At 43.5% G+C, this 17292-nt stretch overlaps 1 pseudogene across 1 annotated transcript in view; it reads left to right on the top strand.

Moving 5' to 3' along the window:
- Positions 1-17292, top strand: part of LOC146771168 (uncharacterized) — an 821319-nt pseudogene that overhangs the window by 286029 nt on the left and 517998 nt on the right. The window lies entirely within an intron of this gene.

The raw sequence follows: 17292 nt of genomic DNA, 5'->3' as shown, positions 1-17292 counted from the left end.
GAAAGGACAGACCATCACTTTGGAGACCATTACCCCTTGCGACTGGTCCAACTACCACTGCATCCTCTTTTATATTAACAGAGAGGTGTCGGAGAGGAAAGGTCAACCAACGAAATCAAAGATTTGGAAAAGGGACCTCAGATCAATAAACTCAGATGAACTAGCAGCCTACTGTAAAGCTGCCCTCTCCTCTCAAGCTGACTTTGTTGAGGTTCAGTGACTCACCGACTCCTACAACTTGACCATCTCCAACATCATGGATGACATTGCACCACCCAAACAAAAAAATGCCTCAACAAAAATATCCAAACCGTGGTAAAATGATAATCTAAACACGGAACGCCGCAACCTCAGGACTGTTGAACGGTCCTGTAAATCCAAACCCTCCCTTCCAACTAAAACTCCTTAGAGATGTTAGGAGCTTCTACAACAAACAAATCAAGAGCGCTAAAGCTGACTACTTCAGACACCAGCTTGATCAAGCTGCTAACCGCCCCAAGAAACTTTTAGTATTGGTCAAACAGCAATCAGTGGAAGGTCCAAACCATTGACTCTGGAAGCAGTCCACCCTCATGCGACAAACCTGCTGCTTTCTTCACTGAGAAATCTAGACCCATCACCACTGAACTCACCTCCAAGAAGGCTCTCCTGTCATCCTCTGGGTCCGCACCATGCCTTGACCTCTTAGAAAAGGGCAAACCTGCAAACCTATCAGCCTGAACACTAAGAACAATTTGTCATGGGGCACCGTTACCCCATTCAGTGAAAAAGACATCAACAAGATTCTTCAGAATATTAACCCATCTAACCACTTCAGTGACCGGTTGCCCCCGGCCATCTTCAAAGAAATCAAGAATGCACTCATCCTCAGCTGGACAAGGATTGTAAATGCTTTTTTATAACAAGGCACAATCCCAGACTGCCTAAAAGCAGCTCAGGTATCACCTATACTAAAAAAAACGAACGCAGATGAAGCTGACCTCAATAACCTCCGCCCTATCTCCAACATCCCCACCCTAGCCAACATCCTAGTAAAATGCGTTCAATCCCAACTTTGTGCTCACATAGATAACTTCCAACTCCTAGACCATTATCAATCCGGTTTTCGAAAGGGGCAGGATATGGAATTGGCTCTCACTCATGTTATGGATGACATTTTAAAAATACTTGACTAAAATGATTCCTGACTCCTAATCCTCCGTTACCTTTCCTCCGCATTCGAAGCGGTTAATCATGACAACCTCCTATCCATTCTAAAGAACACTATGGCTTTCACGGGTCGGGTGCTACAATGGTTCTCGTCCTTCCTCCACCACAGATCACAAAGAGTCAAGGCAAACCACTCACTCTCCCAGCCTTCTCCAGTACTCATGGGAGACCTCCAAGGATCAGCCCTTTCTCCTATCCTCTTCATCCTTTTCTTGGAACCACTAGCTAATTCACTAAATTCCACAAACATTCTCTTCCATATGTATGCGGACGATACGCAACTTTATCTGAAACTCTCATCCCCGGATAACATCATCTCACTCAACACTACCCTAAAGTCTACTCAAAATTGGTTAACTGAGAATCATCGCTTGCTCAACACCTCCAAAATTGAATACCTTCTCATCTCTCCTCCGAACCACATCTCCAAGCCAGACCTTTGGCTAATTCACCTCACTGCTTTTAACTGCATCCATCTCATCATAGACTCAGCCAAATCTCTTGGAATCACCCTGGACAAGCACCTGAAAATGACAAATCACATCAGCAATGTGTGTAAGGGAGCTAATCACTTGATGAGGACACTTAAAAATATCAAACCATTCCTTCCACAGTCTGATTTCAAGCAGGTGGTCCAAGCGCTTGTCTTGCCGAGGCTAGACTACAACAACGCTACGCTCTGGGGTCTTCCCAAATACACCCGGCTCCACTAAGTGCATCACTGAATGCTGCGGCTAGACTGGTTACAGGTAGCAAACAAAATGAGCACATATCCCCAGTCCTAAAATCCCTTAAATGGTTGCCCTACACAGCTTGAATTCAGTTAAAGATTGCCATTCAGACGTACAAAGCCTTGCATTTGAAAACTCCCAGGTACCTAGCGCAAAAACTTTAATTATCCTGTGGTGTTAGAGCCTCAAGAAGCGCTAACACTTTCCTCTTGAAACCTCTCATCCATAGCAAAAAAAAAACTTGGCACCAAGCCTTCTCCAGCGCTGCCCCAAAGATACGGAACTCTCTTCCTCTGGAAGTACGCAGAATATCCTCAATGATGGCTTTCAAACTGGAAGCTAAAAGATTCCGAATTAATTAACTCTTACCTAAATTGGGCAATGTTCACCTGCTCTAAGTCATTGATCCTACAACCATTGTACCATCATTTGATGCTGCTCTTCTTTACCGCAGTGTGCCCCCCTTTGTAGCCCGCTATATACCTGTTTATTGTATTACTCTCCTTGACTCATTGTATTGTAATTATGCGAATATTCCTGTTTTTTTAATTCTTACTTGATGTCGTTATTGCATTTATGTCCTTCCTTCCATCGTTTTGTAAAGTGCTCTGATATCCTTCAGGATCTTGTCCGCGCTATATAAAGCTTTATAAAATAAAAATAAAACTCATTAATCTGATGACATCCCACTCACTTTTGAGGCAATGCCCTCCTGTGAAGGCCTCTGGTTTTCAATAGTAAGTAAATCTCTTGTGCTCTCTGTTGGGTTAATGTTTTGTGCATCAGGTCGGATAGGGACAGAAAATACTACTTTATTATTCATAGTTCTGAATATTTTACTTTTAATTTAGACATCAGCACAGTCACAATCAATCATAAGTACTTTCAAACCTAACATATTTCTCACAAAGCCTATATTACATATGCAGTGAGTCTGTAGCTAGCATGGTTGGGTTCATCAGTCTTCACATGGTAGTCCCCATCACCACATAGGCTGTCTCTGACAGCGATTGCAAAACTGTTGTCCTGAATATGGGGCACTGTAATTCTTGTATGGTCATAAGAGCATGGATTTTACTGATGCTGGCATCTTAAACAGGGCCAGACTTTTCTTCCACAGGTGATTAGGCCAAAAGAGGACAAAGGAAGATGTCTTTGTCTCGTGCTTCAATGACAATAGAAACAGAACTGAGACCAAACTCTTCCCACATTTTCACATATAGAAAAAGAAAAATGCCTCTTTGATGTGTTTTTCTGTAGGATCCTGCACATAACAGTACTGGCTGCAATGCAGGTACTCTTTTAGCATGAAGCAAGGGTTCCTGCATTGTTGCTAAGCAGCAACAAGTGTGCTAGCACCAGAAGAGAGTGCCATATATTTTCAATATGGCTATTCTGAGCTCTATCCCATTCATGTAATGCACCACATAAACTTGCCTTGCTGCACTGCGTTCATGTACTTACTAAATTTCTCCCTAGATTTTGGGGTGTGATGCTGTTTGCAAGGTGCACCCTACTACCTACATCCGTGTTGGGTCCCATGACTTTTCTGTTTGCAATCTACTTGCAAGGGCACACAGCCTACAGCTTAGCCTACGGCAATTTATTTAATAGGTTTTGCAGACAGTTTCGAGGGGTGCCTATGGGAGTATCCTGTTCCATTAGCCTCCAGCATTCATTTTAACATGTAGTATCTGTATGCTTGGGCTACATCATCCATTCAGTCCTTTTCCCTACAGAGCCTTGACCCCTTATATTTGTCTATTTCCCCACCTTCTTGCACACTTCCATGTATCCCATTCCAACCTGGATTCATTTCCTGAATTTAGTCCTTTAGCTTCCAGAGTGTACTCCATCCTGGTGTTCTCACCTCATCCCACCTCAACAGGGTATGAACTATAGTAGACTTCTCTTCCTAGCCTACTCCTAATATTTTGTAACTTCTTTCTTCCACTCCCCTGTACATACTCAGAGTATCCCATGCACTCTTTTTTTCCTTTCCTTTATTTTTTGCTTGCGCCATTTTCTGCCCTATTTCCCTTCATGCTTTGTTCTTACTTTGCTGTGTTTTTGTGACTGGAGTCCTAGACACATTCATGCTTCCTACCTTCCTTTTGCACAATAATGCAATTTTTATCACTTGGTCCCAGTGAGATCTTACCTCCCTATCTATCTCTCCACTGCCACACCCATCTACTTGTGCCATTGCCTACCTGGTCCCTCTAACCATTTCAGTCTGTTTCTCACAAGAAGTTTCTTACATTCGGTAATGCTTTATCTAGTAGAGACTCTATCTAGCTGCAGATTCCTAACCATAGAATATTCCCCAGGAGTCAGACTAGATCCAGAAGTTTTCCAGCAGTTCGCTTGAGATGGCCTCGTCCGGCTCTGTTTTGTGGTGTCTACACTGGCAATGCAATGCGTGGTGCCTAAATAAATGCCACCCTGAAGCGCTGATGTTAGTTCCTTTTGCGACTTTTCATGTCAAGCACGCAGCCATGATGAAGACTGACAACTGAACTGTAATTCTAAGGCCCTTAGAATGGTGAGCCTTACACTGTGATCAGTTCTGCGAGCATGGAGGATGGAATGACCAGAAAGCAATCTGCGTCTACTTAGGTACTCAACCAGATAAGGCATTACCAAAGGTAATTAACTTGGTCATCTGATAAGAGACTTCTAGCTGCATATTCCTTATCTTAGAATACAAACCCCAAGCAAAGCCTCCCAGGAGGTGGGTATGCGAAGCTGGTTTAAACCAGGAAGTCCTACGAGACTGAGTGGACCAAGTGCCCGTCATAACGGACCTAACTGTTCAGGCAGTAGTGTTTGGTAGACATCTGCAGAGATGCCCATGTTGCTGCCTAACAGATAACCAGGACAGGGACTCCTTTCGCTAACGCAATGGTCGTAGCCTTGGCTCTGGTGGATGAGCAAGCAAGCCCTCAGGAGGTTGCTTCATGGCCAATATGTATCAGGTATTTATGCTGAGCAGCATCCGTCTTGAGATGGTCCATTTCTGCACAGCATTCCCTTTCTTAGCCCCTTTGTACACCACAAAGACTTGATCGTACACCCGGAACTCTTTTGTGCGATCAAGTTAGACACAACAACTCTTTTTGGGTCCAGACAATGGAGTCTCTCCTCCTCCTTTGAAGTGTGAGTTAGAGAAAAAAAGTTAGGCAATGTGATGCACTGGCCTACATGGAAAGGAGTCACAACCTTCGGGAGTAAGGAGGCATGTGTCCGGAGTACGATATTGTCCGGATAGAAGATGGTGTAGAGACGGTTTACATAGAGTGGCTGCAATTCGCTGACCATTCTGGCCGATGTAACGTGCACTAAAAAAGCAGTCTTGATGGTTAATCAGTGGCCGGAGCAATTATGCAAAGGCTCAAAGCGTGCACACATTAAAGCATGCTGAATGGCCTAGAAAGAAATGTATGTTGCAAACCTTTGAGGATCCTAGCCACAAAAGGTGCCTTGAACAAAGAAGATTGTCCAAACAGGAGAAACTGAGAATGGGGAGCAGTTAGAGGACTAATGTTCCTAGATAAACACCATGCAACAAATTTATCCTCGCGTGCTGGTGTATACCCACTTGGTAGAGGTACTCCTGGCTGCCAGAATAACATCACATTGTGAGGAAGTTTGAAAACTGTCAGCTGTTAAAGCTTGATCTTCAAACCTAAAGGTGAAGGGTGTGCAGGTTCGAGTGTAGGACCCTCCCGTTGCTGCAAAAGAAGGTTCTCTCGATGAGACAGCCTGATCGAGGGATCGATCATTCAAGTCCAGAAGCGGGTTCATAGAAAGCCGATGGCCTGTGTCTTCACTGGAGTCCGTACTCCTCCAAGTACAGCGGCAGAGGCCTCAGCTGCTACCTGCTGTGTCCTCAGCCAAAATGTTTGAACCCCTGTCAGCATGTCAGCTCTCGGAAGAGGGAGTACCATGTCATGGGAACTGACATGTGCGGCAGGGCTTTCTTTTCTGATGACACATGCATGTTACTTCGTAGAGTGTGTACCTATTAGGCTTAGGGTCTAGAAAACAAATGCTTTGAATGGTGATAATACTTAACAGAGTGTGCAAGATGGTTATATTATTTTTAAAGCAGTTAGGTTTTACTTACACCAACAAAAATAACAGCAACGCAGCATATGAAACTTCCATTCAGCTGTACAAAGAGCAATGTGTTAAAAGCAGCATTACAAGGTCATTCAAACCATGAAAGAGCAACTCTAGAGGCATTTTTCGATACATTTGCTTACCGTTCATACATGCTTCTAACAGAGGAATTGTTTGTTCTGTGATACAGATACGTCAGACTTAACAACAACTTCCATTCATACTTCCAAATTGTCAGCAGTGGAGCATAGATTCAGAGCTTTACTTTCGTAAGGTTATGTTCGTATTGCACTATACTTGAAATTATTTTTTGCTGATTGTTTTCTTGTTAATTGCTGTCAGAAATTCCCCTCTGAAGTGTAGGTGATACCTTGTTTTGGCCTCTCCAAAATGAGAAGACTCTTTGCACTCAATACCCATCAGCCAAGAAGACACTATTTACCGTTACCTATGAAAAAACACATATACCAATATTATCCCTATGCCCATTGTTACACATTTGTAATTGACTGCCTATCTTCATTGGTATCATTCAGGTGATTGCTTTTATTTGCTGCCTGATACAGTGAAAGAATACACTGTTAATACTTTCTACTGGGACTGAACTAGAAAAAACACTAAAAGCAGTGGTCGAGTGATCAACAAATAAGGTGACACTTTCAGAAATGTCCTCATGAAGTGTTTACATGTGCATTAGTGTACCTACAGTGTTCAAATTCTCATTTTGCTGCAAGAAAAAGTCTGATTTAAAATGATAAGTTGGACATGAGGAATTGCTCCTCTTTACATGCTCAACTTCTTTTTTGGCTGAATATATTGCTTTTTTAGACTCTGCACAACGCGGTACTGCTATCAATGCCCAGTGTATGTGTTCTCAACCCTAAAACCTTTAGACATTGACCAATCTTTTATTGGCATACTAAGGCCATAGTGTATGATGTAGAAACTGCACCCAAGGCATGGACTGCCGCACCTATTGTACACTCCACTCAGTAGGACAAAGGAATAAAACATGACGTTGGGGCTACCATTGTTGCCTGACTACTGCAGTGTAATACTTGCAGAGCAAACTGTTATAATAACCTTTTAATAGGTAAAACCCCCCCTTTGAAATATTAGGAAGTCACCCCTTTGTGAGTGTTGTAGCCAACACGCTTGGTTGGGTGGTATTTAAAAGTGCCTAAAGGCTATTATCAGTTTACTGTTCTATGTATAAAACCAGAGTGATTTCAATTTTTTTATAAATAGAAATAATAAATAGAAAGTTAGCATTAATCTGCCTGAGCTTTCAGAATGCTAAATAGCATTAGCCTTTGCCAACTCCCAGCCTCTACTCAAGCCTGGCTATAGGTTTAAAAAAATGTGAACTGCATCCCAGGAGCAAACAATAGGCTGACCTGAATGGGTAGATGACCCCTCAGAATTCCACAGAATATTTACAGAGGAGGCTGTGGGCATCCTGTTGACACCATAATGTCAATCCTGCTTAACAGGTCTGTGAGCCACATCTAACACTTGCAAGGGAGAGAACAGGATGCCAAGGCAATTTTGTGAACTTAATGCCTTTTACTGAAAGACCCTGCTTGTGACCTACCAGGCATCTGTCTCTGGGTTTGTTGTGGGTACAGTGAGTGCATCAAACTGAATTTTATTATTAGATGTGGAACGTCACTAGGATTACCAGGGTACACTCCCCATTTACACCCCCAGCCTCAGAGCCCGAGTTTATTGTGGCCAGAGACCTTTGCCGTACTGAACTTCCTCTAATACACTTTTCATTTTTGGCCAGTTTACAGTAAGGTAAACATGAACTACTGCAAACGTAAGTTTTTTTACTGCTTGGGAAACTTTACTCCATTGGTCATCGAGGAACTGGGAGTGTCATAGTGTGTACCCATTCCCCCACAAGCTGGTGAACCAAAGAAGTCTGGACCCTCATCCAGCCTTTCTCTGAAAAATGGCAGACTTGCTAAAAGTCTGAATCTGCTGCACTTGACTTCTGTGACCTGTTAGAAGGACCTGAAGAGTTTGGACCCCCTCCTTCTTGAAATCCAAGGACTGAAAGGTCTCCAAAGATCAAGAGGCTGATCTCCTGTGCGGGTCCAGGAACCAACAAAAACCTGAAAAGAATGTTCCTGTGAAGAATGGCAGTTGACCAGTGGCAACTGGAACTGGACTGAACTTTGCTGTTTCCCTCTGACAGACACCCTGAGGGGCAGATTTATCATTATTTTATGCAGTGCGGTGCAGCAAGCCACCTTGCTGCACTATGCTGCGTGAAAGAGAAAGGTCACGATTGTACCGTATTTAACACGAAACCACGCATTCCTGACCTTTACTTGCACTGGCACACCATTTGCTGCCTTGCAGACAGGAGTGTTTTTTACAGGACACCTTCCTGCATTAAAAAAATCCCTTGAAGCATTTTTCTCTTTCTATTTGTGCTATGTGTGCTGCAGCACACATAGAAAGGGGAACAAAAGAGGAGAAATAGAGACATTTCTCCTCCTTATGCTTCACCTGGGAGGCTTAGCAGTTTTACCCATTCCCAGATCTGACAGTAATGGTATATCTGGGAATGTGCCAAAATGCATGGTAGGATGCGTGGGAACACCTAGGCTACACCCATGAAATACCTCCTTTGGACAGAGTAACGCAACACAGCAATTTGCACTGTGTTTAGTTACTCTAGATTTATCAAGCCACGCTGGGCTACGCAAGGTGGCCTTGCGTTGCTTCATAAATCTGACTTAGTAGTTGTGTCGCAAAGGCAATGCAACTCGTTGGTAAATCTGCCTCTTAGAGTCTAAAACTACTACACCTTATAAGTGTCCTCCTGTGGTGGTTCAGGCACCACAAGACGTTTTTAGGACTTTGCTCCAAAGTTTAAAGGGACCAATGGCAAAAAGTATTTGATTGGCAGTTCCCAGAGTCAGATTGAAAATCCTCAGAAATTCGAAAATGTTTGAACTTGGAAATTATTTCAAACTTCTCGTCCCTAGCGGGGCTAATCTACTGTAAAAATGTACAACGTGGCTAAATACCGCCTCCACTCCTATCTTAGACCTCCTAGTACCTCCTACTCATGACATAATTAGGCTACACAGAGCTCGGAAGCTGGGTGGTGGCCTAGCTTGTATTCATTGGAACACACTCTCGATTTCTCACATGGAGTCCTCTTCGCCTTCCTCCTGTGAATACCTCTGTCTCAGCTCTCAAGTACTAACCTGCCGGATTGCAAACTTCACACTTTTTATCACCCCCCCGGAGACAATCTGCCCTTCATCGAGCAACTAATGGAAATCATCTCTGGCAATGTCGACTCAGCCGTGTCCCAAATCTTCCTTGGTGATTTCAACCTTCACCGTTCTAACCCCAATGACCATGCGGTAATGTGCCTTAAATCATTCTTAACTGATCAAGAACTGATTCAGCACTGTGATCAACCTACTCATAACAAAGGAGAAACTCTAGACCTCATTATCTTGAAAGGACAGACCATCACTTTGGAGACCATTACCCCTTGCGACTGGTCCAACTACCACTGCATCCTCTTTTATATTAACAGAGAGGTGTCGGAGAGGAAAGGTCAACCAACGAAATCAAAGATTTGGAAAAGGGACCTCAGATCAATAAACTCAGATGAACTAGCAGCCTACTGTAAAGCTGCCCTCTCCTCTCAAGCTGACTTTGTTGAGGTTCAGTGACTCACCGACTCCTACAACTTGACCATCTCCAACATCATGGATGACATTGCACCACCCAAACAAAAAAATACCTCAACAAAAATAACCCATCCGTGGTAAAATGATAATCTAAACACGGAATGCCGCAACCTCAGGACTGTTGAACGGTCCTGTAAATCCAAACCCTCCCTTCCAACTAAAACTCCTTAGAGATGTTAGGAGCTTCTACAACAAACAAATCAAGAGCGCTAAAGCTGACTACTTCAGACACCAGCTTGATCAAGCTGCTAACCGCCCCAAGAAACTTTTAGTATTGGTCAAACAGCAATCAGTGGAAGGTCCAAACCATTGACTCTGGAAGCAGTCCACCCTCATGCGACAAACCTGCTGCTTTCTTCACTGAGAAATCTAGACCCATCACCACTGAACTCACCTCCAAGAAGGCTCTCCTGTCATCCTCTGGGTCCGCACCATGCCTTGACCTCTTAGAAAAGGGCAAACCTGCAAACCTATCAGCCTGAACACTAAGAACAATTTGTCATGGGGCACCGTTACCCCATTCAGTGAAAAAGACATCAACAAGATTCTTCAGAATATCAACCCATCTAACCACTTCAGTGACCCGTTACCCCCGGCCATCTTCAAAGAAATCAAGAATGCACTCATCCTCAGCTGGACAAGGATTGTAAATGCTTTTTTATAACAAGGCACAATCCCAGACTGCCTAAAAGCAGCTCAGGTATCACCTATACTAAAAAAAACGAACGCAGATGAAGCTGACCTCAATAACCTCCGCCCTATCTCCAACATCCCCACCCTAGCCAACATCCTAGTAAAATGCGTTCAATCCCAACTTTGTGCTCACATAGATAACTTCCAACTCCTAGACCATTATCAATCCGGTTTTCGAAAGGGGCAGGATACGGAATTGGCTCTCACTCATGTTATGGATGACATTTTAAAAATACTTGACTAAAATGATTCCTGACTCCTAATCCTCCGTTACCTTTCCTCCGCATTCGAAGCGGTTAATCATGACAACCTCCTATCCATTCTAAAGAACAGGATGGCTTTCACGGGTCGGGTGCTACAATGGTTCTCGTCCTTCCTCCACCACAGATCACAAAGAGTCAAGGCAAACCACTCACTCTCCCAGCCTTCTCCAGTACTCATGGGAGACCTCCAAGGATCAGCCCTTTCTCCTATCCTCTTCATCCTTTTCTTGGAACCACTAGCTAATTCACTAAATTCCACAAACATTCTCTTCCATATGTATGCGGACGATACGCAACTTTATCTGAAACTCTCATCCCCGGATAACATCATCTCACTCAACACTACCCTAAAGTCTACTCAAAATTGGTTAACTGAGAATCATCGCTTGCTCAACACCTCCAAAATTGAATACCTTCTCATCTCTCCCCCGAACCACATCTCCAAGCCAGACCTTTGGCTGATTCACCTCACTGCTTTTAACTGCATCCCTCTCATCATAGACTCAGCCAAATCTCTTGGAATCACCCTGGACAAGCACCTGAAAATGACAAATCACATCAGCAATGTGTGTAAGGGAGCTAATCACTTGATGAGGACACTTAAAAATATCAAACCATTCCTTCCACAGTCTGATTTCAAGTAGGCGGTCCAAGCTCTTGTCTTGCCGAGGCTAGACTACAGCAACGCTACGCTCTGGGGTCTTCCCAAATACACCCGGCTCCACTAAGTGCATCACTGAATGCTGCGGCTAGACTGGTTACAGGTAGCAAACAAAATGAGCACATATCCCCAGTCCTAAAATCCCTTAAATGGTTGCCCTACACAGCTTGAATTCAGTTAAAGATTGCCATTCAGACGCACAAAGCCTTGCATTTGAAAACTCCCAGGTACCTAGCGCAAAAACTTTAATTATCCTGTGGTGTTAGAGCCTCAAGAAGCGCTACCACTTTCCTCTTGAAACCTCTCATCCATAGCAAAAAAAAAACTTGGCACCAAGCCTTCTCCAGCGCTGCCCCAAAGATACGGAACTCTCTTCCTCTGGAAGTACGCAGAATATCCTCAATGACGGCTTTCAAACTGGAAGCTAAAAGATTCCGAATTAATTAACTCTTACCTAAATTGGGCAATGTTCACCTGCTCTAAGTCATTGATCCTACAACCATTGTACCATCATTTGATGCTGCTCTTCTTTACCGCAGTGTGCCCCCCTTTGTAGCCCGCTATATACCTGTTTATTGTATTACTCTCCTTGACTCATTGTCTTGTATGCGAATATTCTTGTTTTTTTTATTCTTACTTGATGTCGTTATTGCATTTATGTCCTTCCTTCCATCCTTTTGTAAAGCGCTCTGATATCCTTCAGGATCTTGTCCGCGCTATATAAAGCTTTATAAAATAAAAATAGAACTCATTAATCTGATGACATCCCACTCACTTTTGAGGCAATGCCCTCCTGTGAAGGCCTCTGGTTTTCAATAGTAAGTAAATCTCTTGTGCTCTCTGTTGGGTTAATGTTTTGTGCATCAGGTCGGATAGGGACAGAAAATACTACTTTATTATTCATAGTTCTGAATATTTTACTTTTAATTTAGACATCAGCACAGTCACAATCAATCATAAGTACTTTCAAACCTAACATATTTCTCACAAAGCCTATATTACATATGCAGTGAGTCTGTAGCTAGCATGGTTGGGTTCATCAGTCTTCACATGGTAGTCCCCATCACCACATAGGCTGGCTCTGACAGCGATTGCAAAACTGTTGTCCTGAATATGGGGCACTGTAATTCTTGTATGGTCATAAGAGCATGGATTTTACTGATGCTGGCATCTTAAACAGGGCCAGACTTTTCTTCCACAGGTGATTAGGCCAAAAGAGGACAAAGGAAGATGTCTTTGTCTCGTGCTTCAATGACAATAGAAACAGAACCGAGACCAAATTCTTCCCACATTTTCACATATAGAAAAAGAAAAATGCCTCTTTGATGTGTTTTTCTGTAGGATCCTGCACATAACAGTACTGGCTGCAATGCAGGTACTCTTTTAGCATGAAGCAAGGGTTCCTGCATTGTTGCTAAGCAGCAACAAGTGTGCTAGCACCAGAAGAGAGTGCCATATATTTTAAATATGGCTATTCTGAGCTCTATCCCATTCATGTAATGCACCACATAAACTTGCCTTGCTGCACTGCGTTCATGTACTTACTAAATTTCTCCCTAGATTTTGGGGTGTGATGCTGTTTGCAAGGTGCACCCTACTACCTACATCCGTGTTGGGTCCCATGACTTTTCTGTTTGCAATCTACTTGCAAGGGCACACAGCCTACAGCTTAGCCTACGGCAATTTATTTAATAGGTTTTGCAGACAGTTTCGAGGGGTGCCTATGGGAGTATCCTGTTCCATTAGCCTCCAGCATTCATTTTAACATGTAGTATCTGTATGCTTGGGCTACATCATCCATTCAGTCCTTTTCCCTACAGAGCCTTGACCCCTTATATTTGTCTATTTCCCCACCTTCTTGCACACTTCCATGTATCCCATTCCAACCTGGATTTATTTCCTGAATTTAGTCCTTTAGCTTCCAGAGTGTACTCCATCCTGGTGTTCTCACCTCATCCCACCTCAACAGGGTATGAACTATAGTAGACTTCTCTTCCTAGCCTACTCCTAATATTTTGTAACTTCTTTCTTCCACTCCCCTGTACATACTCAGAGTATCCCATGCACTCTTTTTTTCCTTTCCTTTATTTTTTGCTTGCGCCATTTTCTGCCCTATTTCCCTTCATGCTTTGTTCTTACTTTGCTGTGTTTTTGTGACTGGAGTCCTAGACACATTCATGCTTCCTACCTTCCTTTTGCACAATAATGCAATTTTCATCACTTGGTCCCAGTGAGATCTTACCTCCCTATCTATCTCTCCACTGCCACACCCATCTACTTGTGCCATTGCCTACCTGGTCCCTCTAACCATTTCAGTCTGTTTCTCACAAGAAGTTTCTTACATTCGGTAATGCTTTATCTAGTAGAGACTCTATCTAGCTGCAGATTCCTAACCATAGAATATTCCCCAGGAGTCAGACTAGATCCAGAAGTTTTCCAGCAGTTCGCTTGAGATGGCCTCGTCCGGCTCTGTTTTGTGGTGTCTACACTGGCAATGCAATGCGTGGTGCCTAAATAAATGCCACCCTGAAGCGCTGATGTTAGTTCCTTTTGCGACTTTTCATGTCAAGCACGCAGCCATGATGAAGACTGACAACTGAACTGAAATTCTAAGGCCCTTAGAATGGTGAGCCTTACACTGTGATCAGTTCTGCGAGCATGGAGGATGGAATGACCAGAAAGCAATCTGCGTCTACTTAGGTACTCAACCAGATAAGGCATTACCAAAGGTAATTAACTTGGTCATCTGATAAGAGACTTCTAGCTGCATATTCCTTATCTTAGAATCCAAACCCCAAGCAAAGCCTCCCAGGAGGTGGGTATGCGAAGCTGGTTTAAACCAGGAAGTCCTACGAGACTGAGTGGACCAAGTGCCCGTCATAACGGACCTAACTGTTCAGGCAGTAGTGTTTGGTAGACATCTGCAGAGATGCCCATGTTGCTGCCTAACAGATAACCAGGACAGGGACTCCTTTCGTTAACGCAATGGTCGTAGCCTTGGCTCTGGTGGATGAGCAAGCAAGCCCTCAGGAGGTTGCTTCTTGCCCAATATGTATCAGGTATTTATGCTGAGCAGCATCCGTCTTGAGATGGTCCATTTCTGCACAGCATTCCCTTTCTTAGCCCCTTTGTACACCACAAAGACTTGATCGTACAACCGGAACTCTTTTGTGCGATCAAGTTAGAAACAACAACTCTTTTTGGGTCCAGACAATGGAGTCTCTCCTCCTCCTTTGAAGTGTGAGTTAGAGAAAAAAAGTTAGGCAATGTGATGCACTGGCCTACATGGAAAGGAGTCACAACCTTCGGGAGTAAGGAGGCATGTGTCCGGAGTACGATATTGTCCGGATAGAAGATGGTGTACAGAGGGTTTACATAGAGTGGCTGCAATTCGCTGACCATTCTGGCCGATGTAACGTGCACTAAAAAAGCAGTCTTGATGGTTAATCAGTGGCCGGAGCAATTATGCAAAGGCTCAAAGCGTGCACACATTAAAGCATGCTGAATGGCCTAGAAGGAAATGTATGTTGCAAACCTTTGAGGATCCTAGCCACAAAAGGTGCCTTGAACAAAGAAGATTGTCCAAACAGGAGAAACTGAGAATGGGGAGCAGTTAGAGGACTAATGTTCCTAGATAAACACCATGCAACAAATGTATCCTCGCGTGCTGGTGTATACCCACTTGGTAGAGGTACTCCTGGCTGCCAGAATAACATCACATTGTGAGGAAGTTTGAAAACTGTCAGCTGTTAAAGCTTGATCTTCAAACCTAAAGGTGAAGGGTGTGCAGGTTCGAGTTTAGGACCCTCCCGTTGCTGCAAAAGAAGGTTCTCTCGATGAGACAGCCTGATGGGGGGATTGATCATTCAAGTCCAGAAGCGGGTTCATAGAAAGCCGAAGGCCTGTGTCTTCACTGGAGTCCGTACTCCTCCAAGTACAGCGGCAGAGGCCTCGGCTGCTACCTGCTGTGTCCTCAGCCAAAATGTTGGAACCCCTGTCAGCATGTCAGCTCTCGGAAGAGGGAGTAACATGTCATGGGAACTGACATGTGCGGCAGGGCTTTCTTTTCAGATGACACATGCATGTTACTTCGTAGAGTGTGTACCTGCTAGGCTTAGGGTCTAGAAAACAAATGCTTTGAATGGTGATAATACTTAACAGAGTGTGCAAGATGGTTATATTATTTTTAAAGCAGTTAGGTTTTACTTACACCAACAAAAATAACAGCAACGCAGCATATGAAACTTCCATTCATCTGTTCAAAGAGCAATGTGTTAAAAGCAGCATTACAAGGTCATTCAAACCATGAAAGAGCAACTCTACAGGCATTTTTCGATACATTTGCTTACCGTTCATACATGCTTCTAACGGAGGCATTGTTTGTTCTGTGATACAGATACGTCAGACTTAACAACAACTTCCACAAACATTTCCAAAGAGAATTATTGATGAGAAAGTTGTAAACAGATCTACAAATTTGGGAGAGGAAGACAAGAGGACTGATTGCTTGGGGGAAATGGTAGTGTCCAACTGCAAGCTTCAAATGTATTCAGTGGCATGATATGAATTGGTGTAAAATAATTAGGGACAACACTACTCACACACCAATATAATAACTGTAAAGCTGCTACTATTTTCAATATAGGCTGTAGGTATGGTTTAAGCTAATTCATTACCAATAGTATGTAAATGCAATAAAAAATATGATTTAGTTTTTTCTAATGTTCTCTTTATTTGATAGTATGAGTGCTAGAATTATTATTATATATTTGCCATATTCTGATACACAAGGTTTTTATGTGCAGATTGTCCATATTGCCTATTCTATTATTTAAAAACACCAATAGTTGTGATGTTGACTGCTTTCAGGTTGAGGCTCCACACATCTACAAAGACTCCTTTCAGATAAGAGCTTCTCTGGAAGGACTCTCTGACTCATAAAAGTCAGGATCAAGATGAGCATAATTCATTGCAGGGAAGTGTGAGATACACCTGTCTTTTTTCCTATTTTCTGAAGGTAGTGTAGGAACCAAGTTTCCCTTAGAGTTATGTGAATCTTTGTGGATGTGCCCTGCAATTTGGGGGTTCACAACACAGTGCAGTAGGTCCCTGCTGACCACTCGTGGTGCAAAAGACACACAATTGATGGACGGAATGCAGAACAAATCAAAACATTCACTCCCAGTCAGGAGATCTTGGTTAAATCCATCATTATTTTGCTCACCATGCCGCCCTAGTTTCGACCTGGCCATATGTATATCAGTCATGACCCTGTGCCTCATGGGAACAGTCCAGCCCGAACTGCCAAGCCAGGTCCTCCCTGGATCGGAAACAAGCATCCTAGGACAGGTTTCGGAGTTACATGGGTCCCGTGCTCTCCATGCCACTGGAGTCAAACTATCCTGGCTGATGAGGGTTAAAAGCCCGAAACCGGTCCTAGGATGCTTGTTTCCAGTCCGTGGAGGACCTGACCTGGCAGTTCGAGCTGGATTGTTCCCATTGGGCGCAGGGTCAAGACTGATTTGCATATGGCTGGGTCAAAACTGGAATAGCATGGTGAGCAAAAAAATGATGGGAGTTAGGCCCAGAGCTCTGTACTGGGGTGAATGTTCTGCATTCTGTCCATCAACTATTCTTTTTGCATCTGACCACTCGTTGTGGGATGAACCAATTTCACTCGGGTGGGAACTGTCACACGGGTCTGCTTGAGACCATTCAAAATGATAATCAGCCCCTGACCCTTGTTACTGGCACTAGAGAGCTTGAACCCAAAAGGATGGGAACCCCTTGGAGAGGAGGACTAGGACACAAGGCACAGTAGCTCAGTAAAGTAATTGTAGCTATAGCCTGTTCTGTGAAGCATTAAGTTAAGCATTTTTCATAAG

The sequence above is a fragment of the Triturus cristatus genome, unplaced genomic scaffold (assembly GCF_964204655.1).
Source record: "Triturus cristatus unplaced genomic scaffold, aTriCri1.1 SCAFFOLD_147, whole genome shotgun sequence".
Classification (NCBI taxonomy): domain Eukaryota; kingdom Metazoa; phylum Chordata; class Amphibia; order Caudata; family Salamandridae; genus Triturus; species Triturus cristatus.
Note: the sequence above shows the minus strand (reverse complement) of the source record. Positions and strands in the feature narration are given on the sequence as shown.